This window comes from Syngnathus acus, unplaced genomic scaffold, assembly GCF_901709675.1.
Source record: "Syngnathus acus unplaced genomic scaffold, fSynAcu1.2, whole genome shotgun sequence".
In the NCBI taxonomy this organism is placed as follows: Eukaryota; Metazoa; Chordata; class Actinopteri; order Syngnathiformes; family Syngnathidae; genus Syngnathus; species Syngnathus acus.
Window position 1 is genome coordinate 20230 of NW_023590222.1, and position 18010 is coordinate 38239.

The following is an 18010-nucleotide window of genomic DNA, read 5'->3' on the forward strand; positions in this document are numbered from 1 at the left end:
TCTATTCAGGGGTGCTGGAGAGGATGGTCCGTCGGGAGGTTGAACCTCGGATTCAGGAGGAGCAGTGTAGCTTTCGTCCTGGCCGTGGAAGAGTGGACCAGCTCTACACCCTCGGCAGGATCCTCGAGGGGGCATGGGAGTTCGCCCAACCAGTCCACATGTGTTTTGTGGACTTGGAGAGGGCGTTCGACCGTGTCCCTCGGGAAGTTCTGTAGAGGGTGCTTCGGGAGTACGGAGTGCTGAGCCAACTGATAAGGGCGGTTCGGTCCCTGTATCACCGATGCCAGAGTTTGGTCCGCATTTCCGGCAGTAAGTCGGATTTGTTCCCAGTGAGGTTTGGACTCCGCCAAGTCTGCCCTTTGTCACCGACTCTGTTCATAACTTTTATGGACAGAATTTCTAGACGCAGCCAAGGCGTTGAGGGTGTCCGGTTTGGGGACCTCCGTATTGCGTCTCTCATTTTTGCAGACAACGTGGTTCTGTTGGCTTTTTCAAGCCGTGATCTCCAGCTCTCACTGTGGCGGTTCGCAGCCGAGTGTGAAGCGGTCGGGATGAGGGTCAGCACCTCCAAATCCGAGGCCATGGTCCTCGGTCGGAAAAGCGTGGGATGCCCTCTCCGGATCGGGTATGAGATCCTGCCCCAAGTGGAGGAGTTCAAGTATCTTGGGGTCTTGTTCCCGAGTGAGGGCAGGATGGAGCGCGGGATCGACAGGCGGATCGGTGCAGCGTCAGCAGTAATGCGGACTCTGTACCGGTCCGTCGTGGTGAAGAGAGAGCTGAGCCAAAAGGCAAAATTTACCGGTCGATCTACGCTCCTACCCTCACCTATGGTCACGAGCTTTGGGTCGTGACCGAAAGAACGAGATCCCGGATACAAGCGGCCGAAATGAGTTTCCTTCGCAGGGTGTCCGTGGTCTCCCTTAGAGATAAGGTGAGAAGCTCGGTCATCCGGGAGGGACTCGGAGTAGAGCCGCTGCTCCTCCACGTTGAGAGGAGCCAGATGAGGTGGCTCGGGCAGCTCACCAGGATGCCTCCTGGACGCCTCCCTGGGGAAGTGTTCCGGGCATATCCCACCAGTAGGAGACCTCACGGCCTACCCAGGACGTGCTGGAGAGACTATGTCTCTCGGCTGGCCTGGGAACGCCTTGGGATCCCCCGGGTTGAACTGGATGAAGTGGCTGGGGAGAGGGAAGTATGGTAGTCCCTCCTAAAGCTGCTGCCCCCACGACCCGACCCGGATAAGCCGAATAGAATGGAAAAATGGATGGATGATAAACGAGGGATTGTCTGTCTGCACTCGGCATAATTTCTCTGTTGATGTGTACATGATCACATATGTGTCGGTATGAATTATGTGAACGTATGACTGTTGCACGGAGTATGATATAGGCGGCTATCCGTTGCGATATTGATATTTTAACAAAGAAAGAACGCTCCGCTTTCGCAGAGCATCAACAAACTGAGATATTCTCTTCTTGTTCCTCTCCACGGAAATCTTCAGTAAAAGGCGAAAGATTTATTCGATCTGAAGAGAAACGAGTGATCTGATAATCTGGGTCAAAACGGGCCACCCCACTGCTGGTCTCACCAAATTCACAGGCGGTCTCACACTCAAATGGCAGCATCATTCCTTCTAATACAAACAATAGACGTTGATAGAGTTACTATACTTAGAAGGACTCAACCTAAATAGAAGGTTTAAACGAGTATTTTGTGTTGATGGCATGAGTGAGTCTTTTGGGTTGTGTCGCTCTTGTATGCATGTCCTGCAGTTCAGTATTATTTCGTTCACTTGCTGGCTGAGTCCCGGCCACCACACAGATTGACGTGCACATGCTTTACATTTCACGACACCTAAGTGTCTTTCGTGTAATTTGAATAGCACGTCGTTCCTCATTGCAGAAGGTATTATCAGTCGTGTGTCCTTTAGCAGTAAGCCATCTTACACTGTTAATGTAGCTCGCGCCGGCCAGGAGTTTTTCAGCGCTGGTTCCTGTTTTGCATGTGCTGGCCATCCTTCCATGCACATGGTCATGACACGCGAGCAGACACTGTCGGCTTTCAACTGCTCTTTCAGGTTTTCTGTATATGATGAGCTGACAGGTAGACTCTCAGTGACACAGTCTACAAAGATGTTTGTGCTCTCCATCAGCTCCTGGTCATCAGTGGACATGCGTGATTTTACAGGTGCAAGTGAAAGTGTGTCTGCTGTCCAAAGCGATTTTCCTGGTACGTGCACGATGGAGTATGAGTAGCGCATCAGCCTCATCCTGAAACCCTGGATTCTCTGTGGCAAAAGATCCAGTGCTTGGGCTCCGAGCAGGCTGAGAAGGGGTTTATGGTCGGTCTCCAGGCAAAATTCCTTTCCGATAAGGAAATCCCGAAACCGTTCACAGGCCCATGTGAGGCCCATGTGAGGCCCATGTGAGGCCCATGTGAGGCCCAGAGCCTCCTTCTCCACCTGTGCGTATCATTGCTCAGTTGGAGTGAGTGACCGTGATGTGTAAGCCACAGGCTTCAATCCTTCCCCCCATTTCTGGAGAATTACACCCCCCAACCCATACGATGATGCATCAGCAGATACTTTGGTGTCTCTGCCCGGGTCATACATAGCCAGCACCGGAGGAGAGGACAGCACTTTCCTTAGGTCTTCAAACGCTGCTGCCTGGTCCACGTCCCAGACCCAGCAGTTTTTCTTTGAGAAGAGGTCACGAAGCGGTTTATCTTTTTCAGCTAGCTGGGGAATAAACCTTCCCAGCTGGTTGACCATGCCAAGAAAACTCCTTAATTCACTAGCATTTGTGGTCTCTGTCATGTCTGTGATGGCCTCTGTCTTTCTTGGGTCAGGGCGGATGCCTGTGGCTGTGATTATATGGCCCAGGAAGACTACTTCGCTCTTGGAGATTTCACACTTGTCCACATTCAGTGTGATGCCTGCTTTTTCTAGTCTTTGTAGCACGGCATTAAGTCGAGTGTCATGCTCTTCCTGGTCCCGCCCCCACACCAACAGATCATCGATGTGACAAACCACACTGTTCCTGCACTGGAAATGTTCGGGCGCAGAAGCGATGCCAAATGGAAGGCGGTTAAAGTGGAACCGTCCGAAGGGCGTTATGAATGTAGTGTACTTGGCTGACTCCTCCGTTAATGGAATCTGCCAAAATCCCAAGTTGGCATCCAACTTGCTGAACAGTTTTGCTCCAGTCAGCGTTCCCAGGCTTTGTTCCACAGATGGGAGAATGTATTTTCCACGGCACATATACACATTCAAGCCGGTTAAATCCACACACAACCGCACCTTTCTTTTGTCCTTTTTGGGCACGACCACCATGCCGGCACACCAATCAGTTGGCTCCTCCACCCGGCTGATGACGCCCAGAGCTTCCATGCGCTGGAGCTCGCTCTTGACTTCACCCACCAGAGGTAGTGGAATCCTCCTGGTTTTTTTTTTACTGAATATGGCACGGCACCTGGCTTGAGCTTTATGGTGTATGGTTGTTGTAGCTTACCCAGACCGCTGCGCAACTTGGGGTAACTTGCCTTGAGGGTCTCCTTGTCTATGCTGTCGACTCGGATAAGCAAGCCAAGGGCTTTAATGGCTGGCAACCCAAGCAATGGCGTGCTCAGGTTTTGAACAACATAAACACAACCTTCTCCATGGTCTGCTTGGCTCCTTTCCTCAGCTGCAGTCTGGTGAACCCTGACACGTCCAGTGGAATCCGTCCTGGACCCAACAAGGGTTTTTCTGGCTTTTTGAGAACAGGCTGCTTTGTGTTGGAAAATATGTTTTTAAACTCAGTCTGTGATACAACAGTAACATCCGCACCAGTATCGAGTTTGAAGGTGACATTTTTATCTATTATGGTTATATCAGCAGTCCATGTATGGCTATCTGATGTCACTGAGCCCAGAAAGAAGCTTTCCTCCTCTTCCTCTATACCGTGCACAGCTTTACCTGCATGACACACGCTGGTAGTGGCACTTGGCATCGTTGGCAAGGCACTCGTGCTTAGAGTGAGGTGCGACACCACATTTGTAGCACTGGTTTATGTTGTTGAGTGGCTTAGCTCCATTACTTTTGAACTTATTGAATCTTGGCTTTTCTTTTTGCTTTCGGCCTTTACATACTCTGTCTACAGAGTAAACATCCATCTGCTTTACACCAGTGGCGTCACTCCTCAGTGTGTTTTGCTGCTTTTTAATCTCCTCAGATTGTCTAGCCATGTTATAGCCTTTTCAAGATTCAAATCTCTCCATTTGCATGCGTTCTGAGAGCCGTGTGTCAGCCAGTCCAACCACTATCCTGTCCCTGATCAGCTCATCATGCAATGTCCCATAATTACAGTGTTCAGCTAATGCATACAGAGTGGTGATAACAGTCTCAACAGTCTCATTTGTTTCCTGTTTTCGCATATTAAAGCGTGCTCGTTCATAAACAATGTTCTTTTTCACTATAAAGAACGAGTGGAAACCATCTCTCACTTTAATGTAGTCACGCTGGTCTGCTTCAGTGACCTTCAAGCCTCTCAAAACGTCATCTGCTTCGTCTCCCATACAGTATATCAAGGTATTCACCTGATTTTCTTCGGCGCTTGCTGTTAAGTTGCTTGCCTGACGGAATCTCTCATAACTCCTTATCCATTTTGTCCACTCGTGCGGCTTGGACAAATCAAAGGGCTCCGGTGGTTGAATGCTAAACGTAGCGCTGGCTGTGTTAGCCATCATGCTAGCTCCTTCCCCACTCCGCTCGTCTTCTCCGTCACTCATTTGTCTTCCTCACCCGTCTCGTCCTTTCCCTCCGCGGTGGACGTTTCTCCATGTGGGTTACTGTTTCACAGCACTTCTGACACCATGTTGTGTTTATACGGAGTAGAGATGAAGGCTAATGCAACTTCTTTATTCAGCAACTTTTTATTTCCTCCCCACTCGTGTCTCACATAGCAGTACAATACCCTGGTGCACCACAGCGCCCCCAACTGTCAATAATTATGCGAGACCTCCAATAACACATAGTTTCAACATACGATAATACCACAGCAGGGAAGAGAATCTTCCGCGGATCCGCGGATTTCCGTGTTTTTTTCCGTCGGGAGTATCATTTTTGTGAATCGTGTAGATCCGTTGAGAAAATTGTTTTTATATGGGGGGGCTGGCAGCAGTATTGCAACGACAACTGAATTATTTTCGGCAGCATTTTGGCGCTACTTTCGTCACATCATCAGCCCCCCCCAGTGGGGCATGTGGCACCCATACCCCGGCTACTTTTCAGTGTTTTTCTTCATTTGCCGTTCTCATCCCTGATGTTTAGCTCTGCTTCAAAATGAGGCTTGTCATCTTTCTTTGGTAACTGTGATTTCTTCTGTGGCTCATCACCTGACACCTACCCACAGTTTGCGGTATATTTGTCTCCCTAGACTCAATATATATATTTGTGTGTGTGTATATAAACAGTGATCTCCAAGTACCACCATCATGTGTTCTTTTTTTTTTTTTTAACAACGATTACTTCTAGAACATTCCTTGAAAATAATACGTCCTCATCAGTCAGCTGTTTTAGAACAGGCCTGTCGGCTACTCATGTGGTAGTTGGGGGCTGCCTTTTGCCGATGGGCACAACTGTAGTGTCACTGCTAATGCAAATTTCCTGTGTTGCAGAGAAGAACTAGCGGACACACATAGTCATTGCCTGTCTTTTTGTACCTTTAATCAGGATTCTGTTATTGGCTGTAATGAAGATTTGGCACACAAAACGTACGTATATTCCTGAATTGTAAAAGCAGTGCTTTCAGGCCTCCTCATTTTAACATTGTTTTAGTGATCAACACACCAAAACATCTGCAACAGAGGAAACTTGGCATTTTTTCTTTTGGTTTTTGTTGAACTGAAAACTGACATTGGAGGGTTCTGCAGTCCATCTCGGGCCATGGTAAAGGGGCTGATCGGAAACCAGCTTATGGGGACAAGGACCGGGTGGATGAACTCAATCTGTTCTTCAACAGATTTGATTCCGCCCCTTCACCTCGCTCCGCACCTCATTCTGCCACATTCGACACTCCAGCCCCCCCCGCCAGCTCACCAACCCCCTCTAACCCCCACCGGAGTCACTCTTCTGTTTCTACTCCATCACCCCGGTCTTCCGACATCCCCCTCTCCTTTACAGATCTTCAGGTGAGGAGTCACCTCAGAAAGATCGAGGCAGGGAAGACCCCGGACCCAGACGGCATCTGGCCGAGACTGCTCAGGGACTGTGCAGACCAGCTGAGTGGTGTGGTCAGGTACCTGTTCAACCTGAGCCTGAACAAGGTCCCAGGACTGTGGAAGACCTCCTGCGTGGTCGCTGTACCGAAGGTGCCGAGCCCCAAGGAGCCTAACCACTTCAGGCCTATTGCCTTGACTTCCCACCTGATGAAGACTGTGGAGAGGATCATCCTGGGTCACCTGCGTTCACTAGTAGGAGCGCAGCTGGACCCCCTCCAGTTTGCTTACCGGCCTGGTGTTGGGGTGGACGATGCAGTGATTTATTTACTGCACAGAACACTGCTTCACCTGGAGGACAACAGGAGCACTGGGAGGATCATGTTCTTCGATTTCTCCAGCGCTTTTAACACCATCCAGCCGTCACTGCTTAGGGTGAAGATAAAGAAGCCGGGTGTGGACCAGCGCCTGGCTGCATGGACAACGGACTTCCTCACCGACCGGCCGCAGTACGTGAGGTTACATCGTTGTGAGTCTGACGTGGTGCGCTGCAGCACTGGTGTTCCCCAGGGTACGGTGCTCTCTCCTTTCCTTTTCACCCTGTTCACTTCAGACTTTACCCATGACACCGCTCACTGCCACATCCAGAAGTTCTCCGACGACACGGCCATTGTTGGAAATGTCTCGTAGGGGAACGATCTGTAATATCGATTGGTCATCAAGGACTTTGTTAGCTAGTGTGAGCTCAACCAGCTTCAGCTGAACACCAGCAAGACAAAGGAGTTGATTGTGAGCTTCGGGAGGACAGCACCCATCTTCAATCCGGTGAACATCCAGGGATCGGGCATTGAGGTAGTGGAGAACTACAAATTTCTGGGTGTTCCCCTTAACAACAAACTGGACTGGACTGATCACACCCACGCCCTGTACAAAAAGGGCCAGAGTCGCCTCCACCTGCTGAGGAGACTGAGGTCCTTCGGTGTGTGCAGGGCTCTCCTCCGGACCTTCTATGACTCTGTGGTGGCCTCGGCCATCATCTACGCTGTGGTCTGCTGGGGTGGGGGCAGTACTGACTGGGACAGGGGGAGACTGAATAAGATGGTCAGAAGAGCGAGCTCGGTTCTGGGCTGTCCCCTGGACTCCATTGAGGTTGTGGGTGAGAGGAGGACGTTGATTAAGCTTAAATCCATCATGGACAACACCTCTCACCCCCTCCATGAGATTGTGCGGTCCCTGAGCAGCTCCTTTAGCGGCAGACTTTTGCACCCTCGGTGTAGGAAGGAACGGTTCCGCAGGTCCTTCATTCCCTCTGCTGTCAGACTTTACAACATGCATGCCACCTGATAAAATGAATGTGTTTTGCCTCTACTAGCAGCACTTGTGTTTATCCTTGTCTGTTATTTACCCTTTTTTGTAATTCTGTCACTTGTTTTATTCTTGCACTCGTATTATTCTTGCACTCATATGCGCTGCTGTGACAAGTGAATTTCCCCGCTGTGGGATGAATAAAGTTCAATCAATCAAGAGTTGGTTCAGACTGAAGTAAAGTTTTTGATTTCTAAAGCATGACACATTAAATTGACTATGACGGGACTCGAACGCTCAATCGTCTGATCCGAAGTCAGACGCCTTATCCATGAGGCCACATCGCCATGTGAAAGACTCAATTTTTTAAGTGTGGCCTTGATAAGACTAAGAATTCAACGGCTCCCAACAAGCAGGGACGCCCAATGTGGGGCTTGAACCCACGGCCCTGAGGTTAAGAGTCGCATGCTCTACTAACTGAGCTAACCAGGCTTCTCCTATTGAGAATTGTTTCATTATTTCACTTTTTTTAATGGGTTTGGTTCACGAAAACCAGCAGCCACGTTTTAAATCTAGCCTCTGAAACACATTCGTTGATAAGACTAAACATTTAAAGGTTCCCAACAAGTGGCAGCTGTCCAATGTTGTCTCTAGTTGCAAACCCCAGCCCAAGTTGGAAACCCTAATTGGAAACCCTTGCCCCAGTTGGAATTCCTAGTTTGAAACCCTACCCGGAGTTGGAACCCTAGTTGGAAACCCTAGCCCTAGTTGGAAACGCTGGCCCTAGTGTGTAATAGAGAAAGCATTTTTTCTTTTGGTTTTTGTCACTTTGTTGCACTGAAAACGGAGATTGGGGGGGAGTCAGCACAACAAAAAAAGAAATCAGAAACCAAAACCCTTTCTGACAGTATACAAGAGTTGGTTCAGACTGAAATAAAGTCATTGATTTCATATGAATTATATTAAATTGACCATGAAGGGACTTGAACCCTCAAGCTTCTTCTTCTTCTTTCGTGTAACGTCAGATGTCCAACTCGGTGTCGCGTAGCCATGCCCGCATCTCTGGTCCTAGGTCGAAGAGGCTGGCTTCCGAGGGTGGTCCATATAAGGGGCAGATGTTGATTATATGGTCGGCAGTCTGCTCAGGGTCACACTCGCATGCCGCACTGTCCGCCAAGCCCCACGTCTTCATTGATGACCCAAAGCGACTGACCCCAGTCCGTAGGCGGTTCAGCGTGGTCCATTGCCGGCGTGGTAGGTCGTCTCCTCCGATGGCGCCATCTCCTGGGTCCCAAATGTAGCGGTGGACTCGGGAGGGTCCGGCCGACTCCCACTCCTGCTTCCAAGCTGCTGCCAACCATGCATCTCTGGAGATGTCCTCAGAGGTGGAGTTGAGCATCTCTTGTGCTGCCTTGTTGTAAGGGTGGCGGGACTTGAGTCTGCTTGGAGGTGCTGGTGTTATTGTGGTGTTGTGCAAGATGTGCCAGTCATATTTTTGTGCCTTCCTGGCCAGGGCGAGGGTGGCAGCCTCCCGTCGGAGGCCGGCCGGTGCTATTCCCGCGAGGACCGGCAAGAGGGACACAGGAGTAGGTTTCAAGCATCCAGTTATTATCCGGAGGGAGGTATTAATAGCCACGTCGACCTTTCTCGCATGCGGGCTTCTGCTCCAGACTGGGCTGCAGTATTCTGCTGCAGAGAAGACCAGGGCTTAAGTGGATATTCGCAGCGTCTTAGCGGAGGCTCCCCAGGTTGTTCCAGCGAGGCGGCGGATCAGCGCGGCTCTGGATGTCACCTTGGCCTTGACTTCTTCCAGGTGTTGTTTGAAGGATAATGTCCGATCCAGACGCACTCCAAGGTACTTCGGGGCTTGCTGGACCTCCAGACATTTGTTGTCAACGCGCACCTCAAGTTCCCTCCTGGCTTCTCTGGTGCTAAGGTGGTATGCCGCTGCGACTGTCTTTCCGACGCTGAGCTGTAGACGCCACCTCCGAAGGTATGCTACCAGTGTGCCCATGTCTTCATTAAGACCCTCTTCCATCGCCTTCCACGTTGGTCGGCTCAGCATGATGGCAAGGTCGTCTGCGTAGCCATACTTTCTCGATGCTGTATCAGGTAGGTCGTGGATGTAAACATTGAACAGCATCGGCGAGAGGACAGACCCCTGCGGTACCCCGTTCCTCAGTCTTCTGAGCCTACTGCACTGACCACTGCTGGTCTGGAGGATGAAGCTGCGGTTGGAAATTGTCTCCATGATGAACTTCACCATGTGCCGGTCTGGTATTGTCCTCAGCAGCTTCAGGTGGAGTCCCCGGTGCCACACGGTGTCATATGCAGCCGTCAGATCCAGGTACACTACCCCAGCTTTCTCACTGTCCTGGAAGCTGTCCTCGATGTCCTGACAGAGTAGTGTTACCTGGTCTGCTGTTGATCTTCCATGACGGAAACCAGCTTGTTCCCGTGGGAGCTGTGAGTCCACCACTGGCTCGATGCGGCTATGGATCATCTTCTCCAAGATCTTAAATGGGACACAGAGCAGCGAGATTGGTCTGTATGACTTAGGATCTTCTGCAGGTTTATTTGGCTTCGGCAGAGCTATGACAGAGGCACGGCGCCAAGTCTTTGGGAGCTTTAATCTCCGGTAGCATGATGTAAAGAAAGCACAGAGCCAACCAGATGTTGTTGTGCTCTGGTGGATGACAAACTCTGGGTGGATGTTGTCACGGCCAGGGGATTTGCCTGGCTTGAGCTTGCTCAAGGCCTCACTGAGTTCCTCTGCTGTGAATTCTCCCGAGAGGTTGGAATCGACACTGGCCGCTCCCGAGAGGCCAGACACCTCACACGATATCAGTCGGGCAAAAACTTTGTCAGCATCCGGGAAGCGGCCGTTCTTCAGGAGATGGGATGCAATGGCATTTGCTGTGACTGGGCAGCTGTGGGGTGTTGTATTTCTGCCTGTGAGCTGGTTGATGGTCTGCCACGCCTTGCGACTAGAATGGGTAAAGTCGATTGATTCGACGACTTCTGTCCATCTAGCCCTACGGGTGATATCCAGCTTCTGGAGCAGTGCTGCTGCAGTCATGTCCACCTCTTCTCTGGAGCTAGCCCTCTGGTGATCACACAGAAGGCGGCTGCATTCCTTGTCCCAACCTGGGATGTAGTTCCTGTTATAGCCCCGTGGGATGGTCTTCTTTGCCGCACCCAGGAGGACCTGGCAGTAGGCTGCATAGGCCGCATCCAGATCGGCTGTGTCTGGGTCTGGCAGGCCAGCTGACCTTCTTTCAGTCTCCTCAGCATACGACTCCCAGTTGGCCTTTCGGAAGTTCCATCGCTTGACGGGTTTCCCTGGTACCGGTTCCACCAGTGCTGGGACTTTAATGATGGATGGCCGGTGATGTGATCGGGGAAACCTATCCAGGATGCGTCTCTCCAGTTTCGGGTCGTTACAGTGGCAGATGGCGAAGGCCAGGTCCGGGTTGGTGGAGGTGTTCCAGCGTGCAGAGAAGAACGTTGGAGGCTCCTTGGGGTCGTACAGCAGCAGAGCATCAGTGTTGGAGGCCCATTCACTCAGCGCCACTCCATTAGGTGTTGTGTGGTTGTAACCCCAGTCTGTGTGCTGACAGTTGAAGTCACCTACATAGATGGCAGGTGCAGTTATTGATGGGAGTGATGTCACGGACAGCTCCGATGGTGGGGGTTTGTATACATTGACTGATGTTTCCTGGATTTTTGTAACCAGCCACTCGATGTTAGAGCCTGGTGGGGATTGGCTGCTGGCTGACCAGCTTAATTCAGTCCTGACGAACGTTGCCACACCGTGTTGCTTGCTGTAGATCAGTGGTGTCCAAACTACGGCCCGCGGGCCAACTGCGGCCCGCGGTCCAGTTTTTATTGGCCCGCAGCAAATTCTGAAAACATAATAGAATATGGCCCGCACAAGAAGCTTGAGCTGAACTCTGTTGCACTTCTCAGTTTCCACACTAGATGGAGCCCGCCACACAAAGCGTTTGACGTCCCATTAGACACCCCCCCCAGAAGAGAAGCGAACGCGCAGCGTTTGACGTCCCATTAGCACCCCCCCCCCCCCCACCCCGGACCTTGCAAAAAGTTTGGACACCCCTGCTGTAGATGGACCCAGCAAGATAGAACCCAGGAATCTTGAGGATGTTGTCGGATGTGCAGTGTGTCTCCTGCAGGAGCAGAACCGCTGCCTCGTTGGAATCAGCCAGGTGACGCAGGACTTCAAGTTTGGCGGTTGTTAGGCCCTCAACATTGAGTTGAAGCACTGACAGGCCTCGGTTTTCGACGGTCGGGATGACTGCCCGTCCGCCGGTCCTAAGCCTGCCAGCTCGAGCTCGACGAGCTCGACGTTTGGTTGACGACATTTGTTTCACAAGTTGGTCTTGCACCATTTCTTGCTACTTGCAGAGGAGGCCACGTGGAGGCTGTCGTCTTCTCCTCCCTCAAGCTTCTGATCCGAAGTCAGACGTCTTATCCATTAGGCCACATAGCCATATGAAAGACTGTACCAAGTGAAACATGGCAACAACTTCTGATGACTGCAGCCTTTTGTGGCAAGTGAAGTTCACAATTGTTACAGACATAAATGGCCTGTGGATTAATCAATTTACAGTAAAAGGGAATTGTAATGCAATTGACATATTACCTTGTTAGTGCAAGTGGTCGTGCATCAGTCTCAAAATCTGAAAGTTGTGAGCTCGACCCTCACACGGGGCGCTGTTTTCCATAGTCCACAGTAAAATCATTGTCAATTTCAGAAGATAGTAGGTTGCTCAGAATAGAATAAAGTTTTCTGTCTGTGAAGGTGAGTTTGAAATGGCCGGTGGTTGAATCAATTTTACAGTAAAATAGCTTTGTAAAACCAGCTGTTCACGGCCTCGTTAGCGCAGGCGGTAGCGCGTCAGTCTAGTAAACTGAAGGTCGTGAGTTCAACCCTCACACGGGGCTCTGTTATATTTAGTCCTAACTCGAGCCCTTGTTGGAAACCCTATCCCCAGTTGGAAACCTTAGTTGGAAACCCAAGTTTGAGAATGCTCAGACAAAAGTAACTTTTTCTTTCGATGAAGTGCAGTTTGATGGAAATGGCCGGTGGTTGAATCTTTTTTACAGTAAAATCGAATTTTAAGACAGGTACCACAAAGTCTCGTTGGCGCAGGCGGTAGCGTGTCAGTGTCATAATCTGAAAGTCGAGGGTTCAATCCTCACACGGCGCATGTTTTATATATAGTCCAACCCTAACTCTAGCCCTTCCTGGAAACCCTAGTCCTAGTTGGAAATCCTAGCCTAGTTAAGTTTGATCAAAATGGGCGGTGGTTGAATAAATTTTACAGTAAAAAACAATTGCACAAAATGCAAATAAATAGCCTCGTTGGCGCAGGTGGTAGCGTGTCAGTCTCATAATCTGAAGGTCGTGAGTTCGACCCTCACACGGGGCACACTTTTATATAGTCCTAACTCGAGCCCTAGTTGGAAACCCTCATGCTCGTTGGAAACCCCAGTTGGAAACCCCAGTTGGAAACCCCAGTTGGAAACCTTAGTTGGCCTCCCTAACCTGAGTTGGATCAATTTTACAGTAAAAAAGAGTTTTAACACCGCAAATGCACAGCCTCATAGTGCAGGTGCTAGCATGTCAGTCTCACAATCTGAAGGTCAAGAGTTCGGTCCTCAGGTGGGGCAGACTTTTTATATACCTAGTCCAAACTAGCCCTGACCCTAACTCTAGCCCTAGTTGGAAACCCTAGTCCTAGTTGGAAACCTTAGCTGGAAACCCTATTTTCAGTAGGGAGCAGGTTGCTCAGACTAAAATAACTTTTTCTTCTTGTAAGGGGTAGGGCAGCAAAGTAAGCAGGGATTGTGAATATCAGCAAGCACAGGTTGCTCGACTGGAGTCAAGAGAAACAAATTAAAAATTGTACATAAGATGAAAAATTTGCCTCTTTCTTTTGGCTTTTGTCACTGACATTTGGGGTCACCACAACAAAGATCAAAACAGCACACAAACAGTTTACCTAGTATATTTTCCTCTTTCAATTTGATGATACACTAGACATGAAGACCTGTTTAGATTTAGACACGCCTGGAAGTCGATGCCGGCGCTTGGGGCCGTGTGGCGGTGAACTATTTCTGTTATAGTTATTTGATATGTTTTATTTCTTGTAGCAACTTGTATATGTTTTTATCGTTACAGTTCAGTAGTTGTTGGCTCGTTGAACTCTTTTTTGTTAAATAAAGAGCCGTTTAGCAAACCCACGTCTTTCCTGGTACTTTGTTAACGCTAAACAATATTGTTATATAGTAATCTGTGGAATAATGACAAGGCTGACATCAGCGGCGCACGCGCGGCGTTGTTGACAAAGGACGAGGAATTTGATTGATGGATTTAATGATTTGGAGTGACACAAATGGTTTGATAATATTGTTGTTTATATGATAGTTATTTGATATATACTTTATATATCGTTATATGGGTCTGTGGAATATTCAGGATATTTAGACGTCAGCGGCGCGGCACATACGTGGCATCGTTTCCATAAAGGACGATCTATGGATTTTTTATTTTTTTTATTTTTTATTTCGAACATTAAAGAAATACAAGAAAAAAGTAAAAATACAGAGAATGATAACTCCATAGTACAATAGAACATAAAAAGAAAGAAAAAAAAAAGATATTGCATTATAATTTTCCCTTTATCGTAAAATCATATTTGTTCAAAATGGAGTAGAAGGAAGCCTAAGCTTATCTGACTCTACCCCATGTAACGACATGTTTCTGTTTGATTCTGTCAAAAAATTCGACCATAGTCAAATATATTAAAGAGAAAAAATATATATATATATATTTTATATATATATATATATATATATATATTCTTTAGATAAATACAAAAGCAACTTAAACAACTTCACAGCATGTTACGGTATCCCGTCAATATTTTGTCCTTATACATTTTTTTAAACTTAGGTAAGGTACTACAGTTCTTTAGTTCTTCACTGCTGGTGTTCCATAATTCCACACCTTTAACTGTTATACAATGTAACTTTAAGTTTGTTCTCACCAAATCTCTTTTAAACATAAGTGTTCCTCTTAAATAATAGGTACTTTCCCTCCACTCAAACAACCTCTGGATACTGTTTGGCAATTGATTATTTTTTATTTTGTACATGAGTTTGATGGTTTTAAAATCGACTAGGTCGTTGTATTTCAGTGAGTTCAGTTTAATAAAGAGAGGGTTAGATGGTTCTCTATAATCAGCATTATTTGCAAGTCGTATTGGTTTTTTTTGAAGAATGAAGATTGGATCTGTTTGTTTTGTATGTATTGCCCCACACCTCCACACAGTACATAATGTATGGGAGTATGAAGGAGCAGTACAAGGAATATAATGATGACTGCTTTATAAGGTATTTTACTTTATATAATACTGCTAGTGATTTTGAAATTTTTGATTTGATATACATTATATGTGGTTTCCAACTTAATTTATTATCTATAAGCACTCCAAGAAATTTTACTTCATTTACTCTTTCTATTTCTATATTATTTATTGTAAGAATTTTGTCTGTTAGTCGGACGGTTTCCAAATATAATATATTTTGTTTTACTTAAATTTAGTGTAAGTTTATTTGTGTCAAACCAACAATTTAATGAATTGGAGTGACACAGATAGTTTGATAAACGTGTTATTTATGTAATAGTTATTTGAATAACTCTGAATGTTACGTCAGACCCGTCCTCAGCTCTTTGTTTGTGTTTATGTCACATTAGCATACCTATCGTTTAGCCTGTTGTTGCTCGTTCATTTCTGTTCTTGGTGTTGGATTTTTCGAATAAATTTACCCCAAAATGCGACTTATACTCCGGAGTGACTTATATATATATATATATATTTTTTTTTTTACTTTATTGTGCATTTTATGGCTAGTGCGAGGCGGCTCGGTGGTGCACTGGGTAGCACGTCCGCCTCACAGTTAGGAGGGTGTGGGTTCGATTCCACCTCCGGCCCTCCCTGTGCGGAGTTTGCATGTTCTCCCCGGGCCCGCGTGGGTTTTCTCCGGGCACTCCGGTTTCCTCCCACATCCCAAAAACATGCTTGGTAGGCCGATTGAAGACTCCAAATTGTCCCTAGGTGTGAGTGCGAATGGTTGTTTGTCTCTGTGTGCCCTGCGATTGGCTGGCAACCGGTTCAGGGTGTCCCCCGCCGACTGCCCGATGACGGCTGGGATAGGCTCCAGCACGCCCGCGACCCCCGTGGGGTCTAAGCGGTTCGGAAAATGGATGGATGGAAGGATGGCTAGTGCGCCGTATTAAAAAAAAAAACAAAAAAAAACAAGATGGCGCCGCGGTAGTGGCGACACGTTTGCAGCAGCTCCGTCGACTCGTCTGTATATTGTCTCGTTTTATATGTTTTTTTGGACTATTTTCTTTTTTTCTCAGTCCTGTGTTTTCTGTGGAAACGTGTGCTTTCTTTTTCTACCAGGCAGAAACATGTTTGCAAAAACAGTGAGGCTGGCCCCTTTATTTTTCCTATTTTTCACCCGGTTCATCACCCCAGCGACGACCGAAACAGGAAGTAAACGCTCCATTGTTTACACCCGTGATCAGTTGTTAGCCCTCTGTAGCCAAGGGAAGCTAACCGGCTGCAAGCCCGATGTTCCCCTCGAGCTGAAGAGGAGGAAAAGAGGACAACGCTCGGGTGTTATGTGCCGGAAGAAGAAACGCCGCTTCAAGCCCACACTCCCCACCATCATCACCGGGAATGTGAGATCCATCTGTAATAAGATGGATGAGCTAACGGCGCTGGCACGGCACCAACGGGAATACCGGGAATGCAGCATGCTTCTGTTCACGGAGACCTGGCTAACGGAGCAAACACCGGACTCTGCCGTCGCTCTGGACGGATTTAACCTGATAAGGGCAGACAGGACACGAGAGAGCGGTAAGAGGAAAGGAGGGGGGCTTGCTGTGTTTGTGAACGATAGATGGTGTAACCCTGGGCACATCACTATCAAAGAGCAACTCTGCAGCGCGGACATTGAGCTGCTAGCCGTTAGCATGAGGCCACACTACCTGCCGCGGGAACTCTCGCACGGTATCGCGATAACTGCGTACGTTTCCCCTAATGCTAATGCCGACGCAGCTCGCGATGTCCTGCACAGCAGTGTAAGCAGGCTGCAAACACAGCATCCACATGCCCTCCTCCTTATTACCGGGGACTTCAATCATGCCTCTCCTTCATCCACACTTCCAACTTTCAGCCAATATGTCACCTGCAGCACCAGAGGAAATAAAACACTGGACCTTTTTTATGCCAACCTTAAGGAGGCATATACATCATCCCCCCTCCCCCCCTTGGAAGATCTGATCACGATCTGATCCACCTTCTGCCCCTGTATCAGCCTCTGGTGCACAGGCAACCAGCAGTCACCCACACCAGACAGATCTGGTCTGAAGAGTCTCTGGAGACTCTTCAGGACTGTTTTGAGACCACGGTGTGGGACGTGTTCTGTGAGGACTACGGGGACGACATCGACAGTCTCACCAGCTGTGTCACAGACTACATAAACTTTTGTGTAGACTCCACCATACCCACAAAAACAGTCAGAGTTTTTGCAAACAGCAAACCTTGGATCACCCCTGAGATTAAAGACCTGCTCAGGGACAAAAGGAGGGTCTTTAAATCAGGAGACAGGGACCTGCTGAAGACGGTGCAGAGGGACCTGAAGAAGAAGATCAGGGAGGGGAAGAGCAACTACAGGAGGAGGATGGAAGACCAACTGCAGCGGGACGATGTCAGCGGGGTCTGGAGGAGCCTGAACACCATCTCAGGACGTAGCAACTCCAGACCTGCGCTGGACAGGAATCAGGAGTGGGTGAATGACCTGAACCGGTTCTTCAACCGGTTTGAACAACCATCCACTCCTTCCCCCACCCACCCAGCCCTGCTGCAACTTCCCCCGACTGGAGCCTCTTCTGCTCCGAGGACTCTCACCTCAACCCCGCCCCCTGCTACTCCCCCTCCAAAACCCCCCAGCCCACTCTCAACTCCACCGAACCCAACAACCACCCCCCCTGCAACCCCCACCCCCCACCCCACCCAACACCTCCCCACCCAGCATGGTGCTCTCCACAGCCCAGGTGGAGAGAGGACTGGCCAGGCTCAAGGTGAAGAAGGCGACGGGTCCAGATGGCATCTCCTCCAGGCTGCTCAGATCCTGCTCCAGGCAACTGTGCAGGATCGTGGAGCACATATTCAACATGAGCCTGAGGCTGCACAGGGTGCCACAGCTGTAGAAGACGTCCTGCGTGGTACCGGTGCCCAAGTCATCTCGCCCCAGCGACTTCGACCACTACCGGCCGGTGGCCCTGACATCCCACCTGGCGAAGACCCTGGAGAGGCTGGTCCTCCACCACCTGCGCCCCCTGGTGAGCTCCTCCGCCGACCCCCTGCAGTTTGCCTACCGGCCGAGCATCGGGGTTGAGGACGCCGTCATC

The 18010-nt window shown here is 49.0% G+C and overlaps 3 non-coding genes across 3 annotated transcripts; 2 read left to right on the forward strand and 1 right to left on the reverse strand.

The window, feature by feature from the left end:
- Positions 1-1431: 1431 nt before the first annotated feature.
- Positions 1432-1543, reverse strand: LOC119118871. The gene has a single exon (XR_005096998.1). It is a non-coding gene; the product is annotated as a U5 spliceosomal RNA (small nuclear RNA).
- Positions 1544-12392: 10849 nt separating this feature from the next.
- Positions 12393-12465, forward strand: trnat-agu. The gene has a single exon. It is a non-coding gene; the product is annotated as a tRNA-Thr (tRNA).
- Positions 12466-12880: 415 nt separating this feature from the next.
- Positions 12881-12953, forward strand: trnam-cau. Its single transcript has one exon. It is a non-coding gene; the product is annotated as a tRNA-Met (tRNA).
- Positions 12954-18010: the final 5057 nt, after the last annotated feature.